At 42.5% G+C, this 10,968-nt stretch overlaps 1 protein-coding gene and 1 long non-coding RNA gene across 5 annotated transcripts in view; one reads left to right on the top strand and one right to left on the bottom strand.

Annotated features, from left to right (window-relative positions):
• The window catches only part of LOC109316380, an 18,789-nt gene extending 14,168 nt beyond the window's left edge, over positions 1 to 4,621 (bottom strand). Inside the window, exon 1 of the long non-coding RNA XR_002102827.1 lies at positions 4,532 to 4,621. This is a non-coding gene — a long non-coding RNA (uncharacterized LOC109316380). The remainder of the gene's footprint in view (positions 1 to 4,531) is intronic.
• Positions 1 to 10,968, top strand: part of LMNTD1 (lamin tail domain containing 1) — a 109,720-nt gene that overhangs the window by 50,234 nt on the left and 48,518 nt on the right. The gene's annotated exons all lie outside the window — the stretch shown is intronic.

A 10,968-nucleotide genomic window follows, 5' to 3' on the forward strand; every position in this document is an offset into this window, starting at 1 on the left:
TATAATAATAATGAAAAAGTTTGAAATATTGCAAGAATTACCAAAATGTGACACAGAGACACGAAGTGAGCAAATGCTGTTGGAAAAATGGCACCGATGGAAAAATGGCGCCGATAGACTTGCTCGACGCAGGGTTGCCACAAACCTTCAATTTGTAAAAAACCTAATATCTGTGAAGCGCAATAAAGTGAAGCACAATAAAATAAGGTATGCCTGTAGTAAAGAATCTTGTGTAGACACACCCAGTATGTTCTAACTTAACACTGCTTAATATTCCACAAATTTTGAATGGTTTAAGTATAACATTTAATTTAATTGAAGAAACTGTTTTTCATGGCAGACCTAGCCTAGATTTGTAATCCAGTGTTACCCCAACTTCTGCTCCTATCCACAAACAAATGCCTCTGACCTGAGAGTTGATCAACTAATTAACTCTTTTTTGAAGACCTGTCTTTGAGTATAAATAATTAAGTGGGTGCTCCCTAGATCATACTTGCATGAGTCCAATGTTTCAGTCATCTGCTAAGCAGAAAATTCTGAGAGGAAGCAGAGCTTCATCTGTCCCAGCCCAGCCCTCAGTAGAGTCCCAGAATTCAGGGGCCCAATGCAGTTAATCCCATATAAAGAACTTTTCCTTGTGGGGAAATTTACCACTAGATCACAAAATTTATATCAGTATAAATTCCTATGTGGGCACTCTCATTCCAGAGTAAAAATATCTTTTTTCTGGTTTACCTTTCCAAGGAACATAAAATATTCTTATTCTAATGGGATGGCAGGAGGGAACACTACACAGGAGGATAAACCATATTGAGCTAGCAGCATAACTATACTGGTAAAATTATGCAGGTAAATTATCACATAGGCCAGCCCAAAGTTGTCCTTTCAAAAGGTTTCAATGTGTACGTTCCTTCATATATTTATTTTTAAAGGCAGCTGTCTTTGAGGACTGGGTAGGTTAAGTGATTAATAACAACATTCAGTGCCTTTCATTTTTTGGTTTCTCTAGCCTGAAGCAGTTTGCCTCATATCGCTGCTATAGCTTTGGGGTCTGTGCAGCTTTTTTATTCCCCCTTCATGCCCCTTACTTCCCAAAATAAGGCAGAGTGACATCCTTGCTCTAACAGAACTTCTGCCTCTATGCTAGCACTTACTTTAATCACAGAAGTTCACCTTAACTGCTGGCTCTGCACTTTACTTATTCAAATCTGCTTCCAAGAGCTAGAATCTGTTTAAAGCGCTGCTGCTGGCTCCTTTATACAGTTTGCCTGCATTCTCCACCAACTGTAGCAGGCTCAGGATTATTACTTAGCTCACAAGGTCTTGAAATACAATATCGTCATTTGTTCTCAGGAATATCTGTCCCACAAGCATATTCCTACATCAACCAGTTCTCAAACATTACTAAAAACACAGTCTACAAAGGGTTAACTCACAGGTCTGAGTCCTCTTCAGTCCCTGAGAAGGACTTCTGGCTTACTATTGCTTCTTCCTCACTGCAGTCTTTTCCTCTCAGGCTGGCTATGTCTTAGTTCTCTGCTGTGGCGCTGCATCTCACTATCCCATAGCCCTTGGGTCTCTCCCCAGACTCTGAGTCCCTGGTCACTAGTCAAGCTACTCTTTCTCTCTCCCTTATTTTTTTCTCTGGGAGCCTTTTAATTTCCTGTGGCCACTAATTATCTCTCTCAACTGGCCCAGTCCTCCTGAGCAGCCTGTACTGCATGTCACCACTCACAGCTGACCTGTAGCCCCTGGCTCCAACAACTTGCTACAGTTTCTAATTCAGATCCATGCTGGGCTGATAGTGAATGACTGTCTGGGGACTGCATTGAAATTAACTGGGAGTTTCAGTTCCTGGTAGGCGGTTTTCCTTGTCATAATATATTAGCTTCTTCTGCTTGCAAACTCAGTAGATAGCTTAAAAACTAAATGGGAAAGGCTCTGAACAACTGTACCCTTTTGGCCCTTGAAGACCCTTGGCCTTTTGACTCTTGCTGTTTTAGGGCAAGATAGAAACACATTGTTTGAATGGGGTGAAGTTTGGGTTTTCATGGCCTTTTAATAGCCATAAATTCCTTTTGAATTGAGTCAGGGTAAAATAGGATCCCATATGCCCACCTATCTCACAAAGACTTGTTCATATTTTACTATGTATTGCAATTGACTTTTCCTTAGAAGGAGGAAATTCAAAACTAATGAACAGTAGGATCCCCTGGGCTGTGGTATCCAGCCATCAGCTCTTAGGAGACAGAGACAGCAGCTTGTAAGGCATCTTATCCACTTTGAAGAGAATTAGCTGATTGGATCTTCAAGCTATCAACTTCTCAAGGCAAGAGCAAAACACTGATGTGGTTCAGGTGCTTGCCAAACAAGGAAAGAGGGAACAGTTCAAAGCAAAAAGACCCCAAAACCAAAGCCAAAAGTTGGCTTATTCTTTACCCTGGTACTAGAAAGTACTAATTTCATGCTCCTTCAGTTCAGCACAGCTCCTATTTTTGGGACGTGTGATACCACATTGTCAAGAAAGCCTAATTAAGGAGGGGTTGCATTTGAAGACACTTTATCTTGACTAAACATTGTCCTTTTTTTAAAGGAAGTTTAATTAGTTCCATGCCACATGGATATCAGAATTTGGAAACCAGTAAAAATGTAAGAAATATTGTTCAGATAATTGATAGGAACAGAACCTATTTAGGCAATCATCCCAAAGCAGTTTTCTAACCCTATGATACAAAAGTGGGCAATTATTTGGTCTGGAGGGCCACTTAAGCAGTTTTGGTGAGTTATTGAGTGCCAGGGGAAGTATATGGCCCAGAATTTTGGTGAGATGTTGGGGGAGGGGGAATTTTGACCTGGCCTCACCTGATCCATTTCCCCTCCAGTAATGGCTGTTTACACCACTCATTGCAGTGGTGGGGGGGGATGCGTGCAGGGAGATGCTTATTAATCCTATCCAACCCTGCATCTGCCTCACACTCACTACTGCCGGTGTCAGGCAGAGTTGGCAGGTGGGCAGGCAGGGTGCACTCAGCTATGCAGATGGGATGGGGCCATGGGCAGGCAGGGAGAGGTATCTGGGAGAAGAATGGGTGGGGCCAGGGCTGGGATCACGGGGTGGTAACAGTGCGAGGCCAGGGCTCAGGGCAGAGCCACAATCTATTTCCCACATGAGCAGAAGAGATCATTAAACCCAGGCTCCCACAACTTGGGTGTGTGCTCTAGCCACTGAGCTACTAGATAAAAGAACGATGGTGGCAGTAACATTCCTTCCCATCTCAAGTTGTGTCTTAAAAAAGGGTATGGATCCATATCACATTTTGAAAGTGAAAGCTCAAGTGTCTAATTCTAGGCACATTAACCATAAACATATATCTGGAAAATATTGTATTAAAAGTTAGTAAATGCTGTATTTACACAAATATAAGATGAGATTCCCCCCAGTCAGCATAGGGGAAAAGGCTTTTTGTCTTACAATCACATTCAAGGAACCCACATTAAATACATTGTCTATTGTTAAACTCCTGCAAAAACAGCATGTACTCAGTAATCAAAATCAACCATGAGGTTGCTTAAATACAGCAAACCCTAAACTTGATTGTAAAACACATAGCTTATATAGAACAAACATACAGATAAGAACATGGAATAGGAATAGGTTATAACTGCCTATCTGAATAACATATACAGTAGTGCCCATTGCACTTAGTCCCGCTCAGTGCCAATTCATTTTCAAGTCATGGTGAACCACTGCACTGAATACATTTTGACTCCCTCTTCACTTTCACAGCTGAGCTGTGCCTTTCTTTTCCATTTCCAATCATTGCTGTTTCTTCATCAGCCTTAAAGTCTAGCAAACAGCACCAAAGGAGCTCCACAAAGTTCACCCAGAATTCCTCTGTTGCCCCCTTTCTCAGCCTTTGGTTGCTCTATGCCTCATCTTCATAAAAAAAAATTTGCAGGATCCCAGGACTCAAATGAAGAATACCCAGTTCCAGGCATGAGTAGGGGGTTAATTAGCACATGCCTTCTTTGTTGGGCAGTGGTGATGAGTGATGAGTTTGACACCCCTGACTTAAACTGTTGCTACTGCTGTCATTGTGCCCTATTCTCTGCAAAGCTATACAAACGTATTCCTCGTAATTGCAGACAGAAGTTTCAGAAGGCACTCTGTTTTGAAATGCCTTCATCTGATTCACCTCACCTCATGCAGATTTTCAGATTTTCACCGTTAGCTACAAAGGACCAACTCTTGGGACCATCATAAATTCTAGTTTATTGGATGGGATGTGAAGTTACCAATAAAATCATAAACTCAAACTTTGAGTTATGGGTGGTACTGGTCACCTTAGCACATACACATGCACTCACTCATTCAAACCCATGTAGTATAGTAGATGCTGTAGTGATTGTGAGAGCACTGGTGTCGGTATATCTACCTATCCAAGCCCCTGGAGTCTGCTGTCAATCATCAGCTTCCTTCAAGGTGATGTCTTCTGCAGAAGGGGGTCACCTGCTTGTCCTTCTGTCTCACTAAGTCAGGTGCTGGATGAGAAGGTGCCACTCAGGGTCACGCTTCACTGCCTCTTATCCCTTTCTGGTAGACTTGTGTGATCCCTAGCATCATCTTGACAGCCCAATCTGGAGGTCACTGTCCCACATGGGCTTTAAGTAGTACATGACAGCTGTTAGTCACAGGGGTCTCTGCCTGCTGAAGCCTGAAGTTTCAGGAGTTCACCCTTGACTTATTGACTTAAAGGTTGTATTGTCATGGGTTACAAGAATAGTCAGTAGGGTGGGTTCTCAGTTCTAGGAATTAGTTTTTTGGCTTGATTAGCTTAAAATGGCTTGTAGAGTAGAGTTTTGTTTGTAGATCAGAGGTAAGTTCCTCTGGCTAGGCTATTGTCAGTTAACAGCCAGAGGTACTTGGTTTGTCATTCATACTTGCATTCATTCAAGGGACCACCCAATATAGCAGATTTTATCACTTTACAGTTACGATTTCAATGCAGTTTTTAACAGTGGTCCAGGGTATAACTTCATTCTACAGGGAGTACATTTCCTTAAGGGTTTAAAAGTATAAAATATAAATTACAAAATGCCATGGTAAAAATGAGACTGATGAAATATAAAAATTCACTGTGAGAAATATATAAAAATGCAATGTGAGGTAGTGAGAATCAAAGGTTACTGGGGACAGTGAGTTAGGTTAGCACCAGGATATATTTGCAGTTGTTGAAGTGGATATTTTAGTTCTTTTGTTTTCTTTAGTGACACTGAGCTTAGTTGATATGTATATGTAGTTTCTAGGTTTCTCCTACAGAAAGCCACTTCAGTTTTCTGGCTTGCCCTGAGCCTTGCTACACCCATGCAATGAGTGTGCTAGGTCTCTGCCAATACTTAGAAGGAAAATAAATGCACAAAAGTGTGTGTGTGTGGGGGGGTGGAATGCAGGCAAGAAGGGGCTTCTGTTCTATCAATGTCCAGAAGGGAAATGTACAAAGGGAGTTTTCTGCTGCAACCCAATTGGCCATTTTTGAAGTTGTCTGCAGCTGAGCACTTGTGTTTGGTTACAGCTACCACTTGTGTTTGGTAACAGTTTTCTGTGGCCAGATCGGGCGAAAATTGCCACTTCTGTCTACACCCAATATTAACAATGACAACTGGCACAATATTGACATTCCATTCACTCCAGATTAGGTTACCTATTTAGGCAAGAAGGTGTGATATTCAAGATCAATTTTCGATTATGTACAGATGCAGCAGTTGTATCAATATCAAAGGATACCAACACAAATTGTTAAAATGCAACTGTTACATCTTCATGATTATTCTAATGATACATACATAGCAAAATTGCTGCAGTTTTAACCCCATTGTATTCAAAGGCAAATTTAGGGCATTTAACTGTATTTATGTCACTATAGGATCAGGCAGACATAATATAATAACAGCTGCTCTATGCTTCTGAGGCTGCTGATCATAGTTCAGTTAAATGTGTGATGGGAACTGATCTGCAATCCTAACAACCATGCCTCCTGCCATGGCAGTCATGGAGGCATAATTGTGGCACTGGCAGTCAGCTAATCAGTGCTTCCAACCATGGGAGCACACAGGAGTTATAAAGGGCTCTGGTGTGCTCCCCAGGCTGGGAGCATTGATCTTCATGGGCCACACATTCCATTTAAGGTGGGGTAGGAACCAGCCACAAAGTTATATATCAAAACTTTATGGCTTATTCCCCATTTCATCATGCCATTAATTGCATGGATGTGTAGCTAGGCTACTACTTAAGACATGATTAAGTGTGACATCTGTCAGGGGCCTGAGTGTCAGTTTGTTTTCCCTTTTAAAGTGGTTACAAGGTATATTTATCCAGACCCTTCGTACATGTTTTTCCTCTTTTTCTATTTTTTCTTTTTACCTGAACCCAAGTTGCATTTGCACTTAACGATAATCTAAACAGTTTCATTGTATGGATTCACTAGTTCAAATTCAGCCTAGAATAGTAATAAACAATTGTTACAGCCTAATCGCTGTTTTTTAGCTCGTAAGGTAAGATTTTGCAGGATTCAGTCCAGTTTTGAACAGAGAGGGTGCAACTCAAACTACTAGCACTATTGCATTAATAGTAGCCTAAATAATAGGCCTGTGCGAAGCAGCTAGTATTCGCTTCAGATTCGGTTTCAGCCAGTTCAGGGGACAGTGATTCAATTTGATGATTCGAATCACTGTCCCGAATCAAATCAGCTGAATCTGATTCAGAGATTTGGTCACCGCTGAACTGGCTGAATCTCCAAATTGGCCCCATCCCCTGCCCACTCTCCCAGGCCCAGCTCCTGGCTCTTTAAAAAAACCAAAAAAAAGCCCCCATTCACCACCTGTTGCCAGGTGGGGGGGCAGTCCCCGCTGCCCCCCACTTCCTTCCACTGCATGTGGGGCTCTACCACAAGCCCCTCAAAGCCCCAAGGTCACTACAGCAGCTGGTGAGTCAGGGCTTTTTTTTTTAAAGAACCAGGAGCTAGGGCAAGTGGGGCAGCCATAGAAGGGAGCTGGGAGAGTGGGGAGGGGATTGGGAGGCTCGTTACAAAGCCTCCCAGACAGTGTGGGGCAGTGGGGGCAGCAGGGATCACCCCCCTGCCTGGCAGCAGCTGGTGAGTGGGGGATATTTTTTAAAGATTCGGGAGCTGGGGCCAGGCAGGGCAGCCATGGCAGGGAGGGGCTGGAACAGTGGGCAGGGGTTGGGGGGCACTCAGGGGGGCTGAGAGAGCAGGCAGGGGATGGGAACTGGCAGGGGTCTCCCCATGGTCCCTTCCCCCCATCTCTGCCCCCTGCCCCTTCTTCAACCCCCCACCTTCTCTGCCCCTGCTTACAAGCACGGAGTCCAGGTCCAGCTCCCTGAGGCAGTGAGCAGGGACTGCCTTAATCTCTGAAGCTGTCCAAATCTTTTTTTTAAATCAATCTGGAGAGCTTTGAATTGATTTCGACTTTTTAATTGGTCTCCTGATTCAATTTGGATTCGGAGATTTGGCTGCTGAATCGGGCCGAATCTCCTCTGAATCGAATCAGCACCTGAAGCTTCACACAGCCTTACTAAATAAGAACCAAAGGCTAAATGAATTTTTAAAAATGAGTTATCATTTAATCCCTAGAAGGGCTGAAGGACATTGATGGAACAGCATGAAGATGCTTGCTCTGTCACCAAATTGCTTCTTTTAACAAGCTAAATTTGTTTCAAGCAATAAGGAATACATCCAGGGATTCTTAAAGATGTATGATTATATGCTCAAGATTGATTTTGCTTTCCTTGTCTTCCACCTCACTTCCAGTGTTAGACAGACACTAGATATCAAATTATGGTTGTTCTGGAAAAAGATGGCAAAATTCCCCTTCTATTTTAGGTCTGAGCCAGAGCAAGACCATACTGATATTGAGTTAACAGGCCTTTCTTTCTTTGAGTGGAATGCAATCACTCTGAGATTCTAGCCACAGTTTATCAACAGGGGATTCTTTTGGAGACATCAAATGGGAAAAATGATTTTGAAAACCAAACTGACTGCAAGGCCTTTGGACAGGTTTTTTTTTTTTTCTTTCTAAATCCCATCACTGTTGCAACCATAGCCAAGGTATCAAATGTGTGTACAACCTAGTTTTCCTTTAACTTAGTTATAATACGGTTAAAAGTTATGGTGCAGAAATGGCTATGTCCTTATATATGTTCAAGCCTTTGTCACTGCATGCTAACTGAGATGTAACTTTATTATATGTTAGATGTCCAGCACAGACTTAATATGAACAGGGCTTTACAATACATTATAGGAACAAATATGAATAGTTTCAGATTGACAGAGTAACTCACAAGGCAACTAATATAGTATAGTTATCAATAGGACCTAGTTCCAGCTTCAGGTGTTTTGATGATGAGAAGTGAGTGCTTACTGAAATATTTTAAGGGGTTGGAAATGAAAAGGAGGGCATGAAGAATAAGTAGCAAATATGTTATTAGATGACAATTTATTCTAGGGTTTGAAGATATTTATCGACTGAGAAATGGGGCTGGAACAGCAACTCCATAGCCTCAAAATCACAGTGATTAGCTTTAGTATCATAGCATAAACAACAAGTCAGGCACTGAGCACTAATTCATTATGCTCAAAGATAGGCAGATCCAGGATGTTGTGAAGCGTAATGTGTGTTCAAGCTTCAGGGGTGGCTGCACCCCTGCTTCAAGCTCCATCCCCTGCTTCCAGGCAAACTACATCATGGGAGCAGCAGCAGAGACCTTTGTTATTTCCCAAAATCAGGAATGTATCCCACCTCCATTCTTGGCACTCCTCCTTTCTCCTCCTTCCTCAACAACATGTCCCCTCCCCTCCCATTCACTCCCCCCCTCCACTGCCACTGTCACTGTCTCCAGCTGATGAGGGGGAGGGGAGCTCCAGAGCTGTTTTTGCCCTGCTCCAGCTGGGTTCATCAGGGGACAGAAGCAGCTGCAGTAGGCGGGTTCTTCCCAAGTTATGTAAACCCAAGGTGGGGAATTTTTGTTGTTTAATTGGGTAAAGATGTACATGTAGTTTCCAATAGATAATAGTGTCAAGAGATGTTTATATATCTTGAAATCAAGAAGGTTTTGGTTTTATCGTTCTGTTATGATGTTTTGTATTTAATTTTTTTTAAAAAGGTAGGTTCTTCTTGCCTGCTGGAAACAAGCCCAGGGTGGAGGAACTTACCTGCCGCAGCTGTCATCTGCTGAGCCTGACTGCAGTGGCCCTGGAACCTCTCCCCCCACAACTCTCCCAAACCGTAATGCTCCCAATTCATTTCACAGCAAGAAGGGTCTCCAGAGCCATTGCAGCTAAGCTCCATAGGGTATAACAGTGGCAGTGGACAGGTTCTCCTGCACTGCACTTGTTTTCAGGCTGGCAGGGAACACCCAGGGGGACAGGGCAGGGAGGAGGAACCCAATTATTGTTGCACCTGTACCTGGCTGGAGCAGGACAGCAATAGATCTGGAGCCCCTTCTCTCCCCTCACCATCAGCAGCAGTGCCAGATGAGAAGGAGGCAGATGGAATGGAAGGGGACTTGCTGCTGAGGATGGAGGAGAAGGGAGGGCGTGAGAAGGGAGGAATAGGTGGGGTGCATCCATGTCCCTGCACCGCCTCTGGATCTGTTCTTGCAGAGAGATATGTAATAGAGTGCAAGTCTTAGCCAGCACAAACCCAGTGGTGACCCCAGAAACAACAGCACATTCACTACATTGGCAATATGGAGCCATCCTAGGCAACACAAAGTTGATGGAAAATACCTCTTTTTCTCATTGTCATCCATGCCATCCATTAAAAATATACCATGAATCATATCAGCATATTCCATCCAAGAGACACAGAAATACACAATGACATTCCCTAGAGACTTGATATTGGGGTTTTTTAAATCTTCCATAGAAGCTTTCTATTACTGTGTATCATTTCAAGGAGTTAGTGTACATCTGTACACTGACAGATGTGTACTGTCAGTGCATTGACGCTGAAAATTTTCATTAGCTTCAGTTCTAAAAGCAAAGCAAAATCAAATACTATTTGTGTCATGGTTATTAGGAAGATGATGGACATGAAATAAGACTTAGAAAGACAATATTGCTTCCTATAAATATCCCAGTTCTATAGAAGCCCATTTTGCCTGTCACTTGTCTGAAAAAAACTACATTACCACAAACTCTTAAAAGGGTTGTGTTCAAGATGAGCCTTAGCTGACTGGAGGGAAACTTTCAAAATAAAATTTTAAATTAAGCAAAAGTGTCCCTTGGTTTTGGGCATCTCTACAAACCTCAGACTACAGTCATGAAAAGGTGATTGTGGATAAGATCAATCACATAGTCCATGAATCAAGAGTAGATAAGCACATCCCATGTCCAAGTACATAATTTAGGATCAGCTTTAAGTAGTCTACAGAATGCCCATTTAAAAATCCCTGATCTTAGTCAAATAAAATTCCCATTAGCTTCAGTGGGATTTTTCTCTGGGTAATAACTCAGGCAATAAATTAAGGATCAGGCCCTGACCTAATGTCAAAAATGTTCTGATATGTCCAATCAAGGTAGCATGAACCATACTACTGCAGTATAACCTAAGACATTAATACAAAAACAATTCTATTAAAAAAATAAAATATATCCCCACATAGAGCACATTGCATTAGTCTAGCCTGGAGGTTGCAAATGCATAGATGATAGTGGTTATATTTAGGGCTGTGCAAAGTTTCAGGTGGTGATTCAATTCGGAGGAGATTTGGTCCAATTCAGTGGCTGAATCTCCAAATCCAAATTGAATCAGAGGACCAATTTAAAAGTCCAAATTGATTCAAAGCTTTCCAAGGCTTCAGCAGAGATTCAGAGTACTTTGATGATTTGGGCATTCCTCAGTGGCCACAGCAGGGAGCTGCAGCCACACCATAAGTACTAGGGGCAGGGG

This window comes from Crocodylus porosus, unplaced genomic scaffold (genome assembly GCF_001723895.1).
Source record: "Crocodylus porosus isolate Cpor-Errol unplaced genomic scaffold, CroPor_comp1, whole genome shotgun sequence".
Classification (NCBI taxonomy): Eukaryota; Metazoa; Chordata; order Crocodylia; family Crocodylidae; genus Crocodylus; species Crocodylus porosus.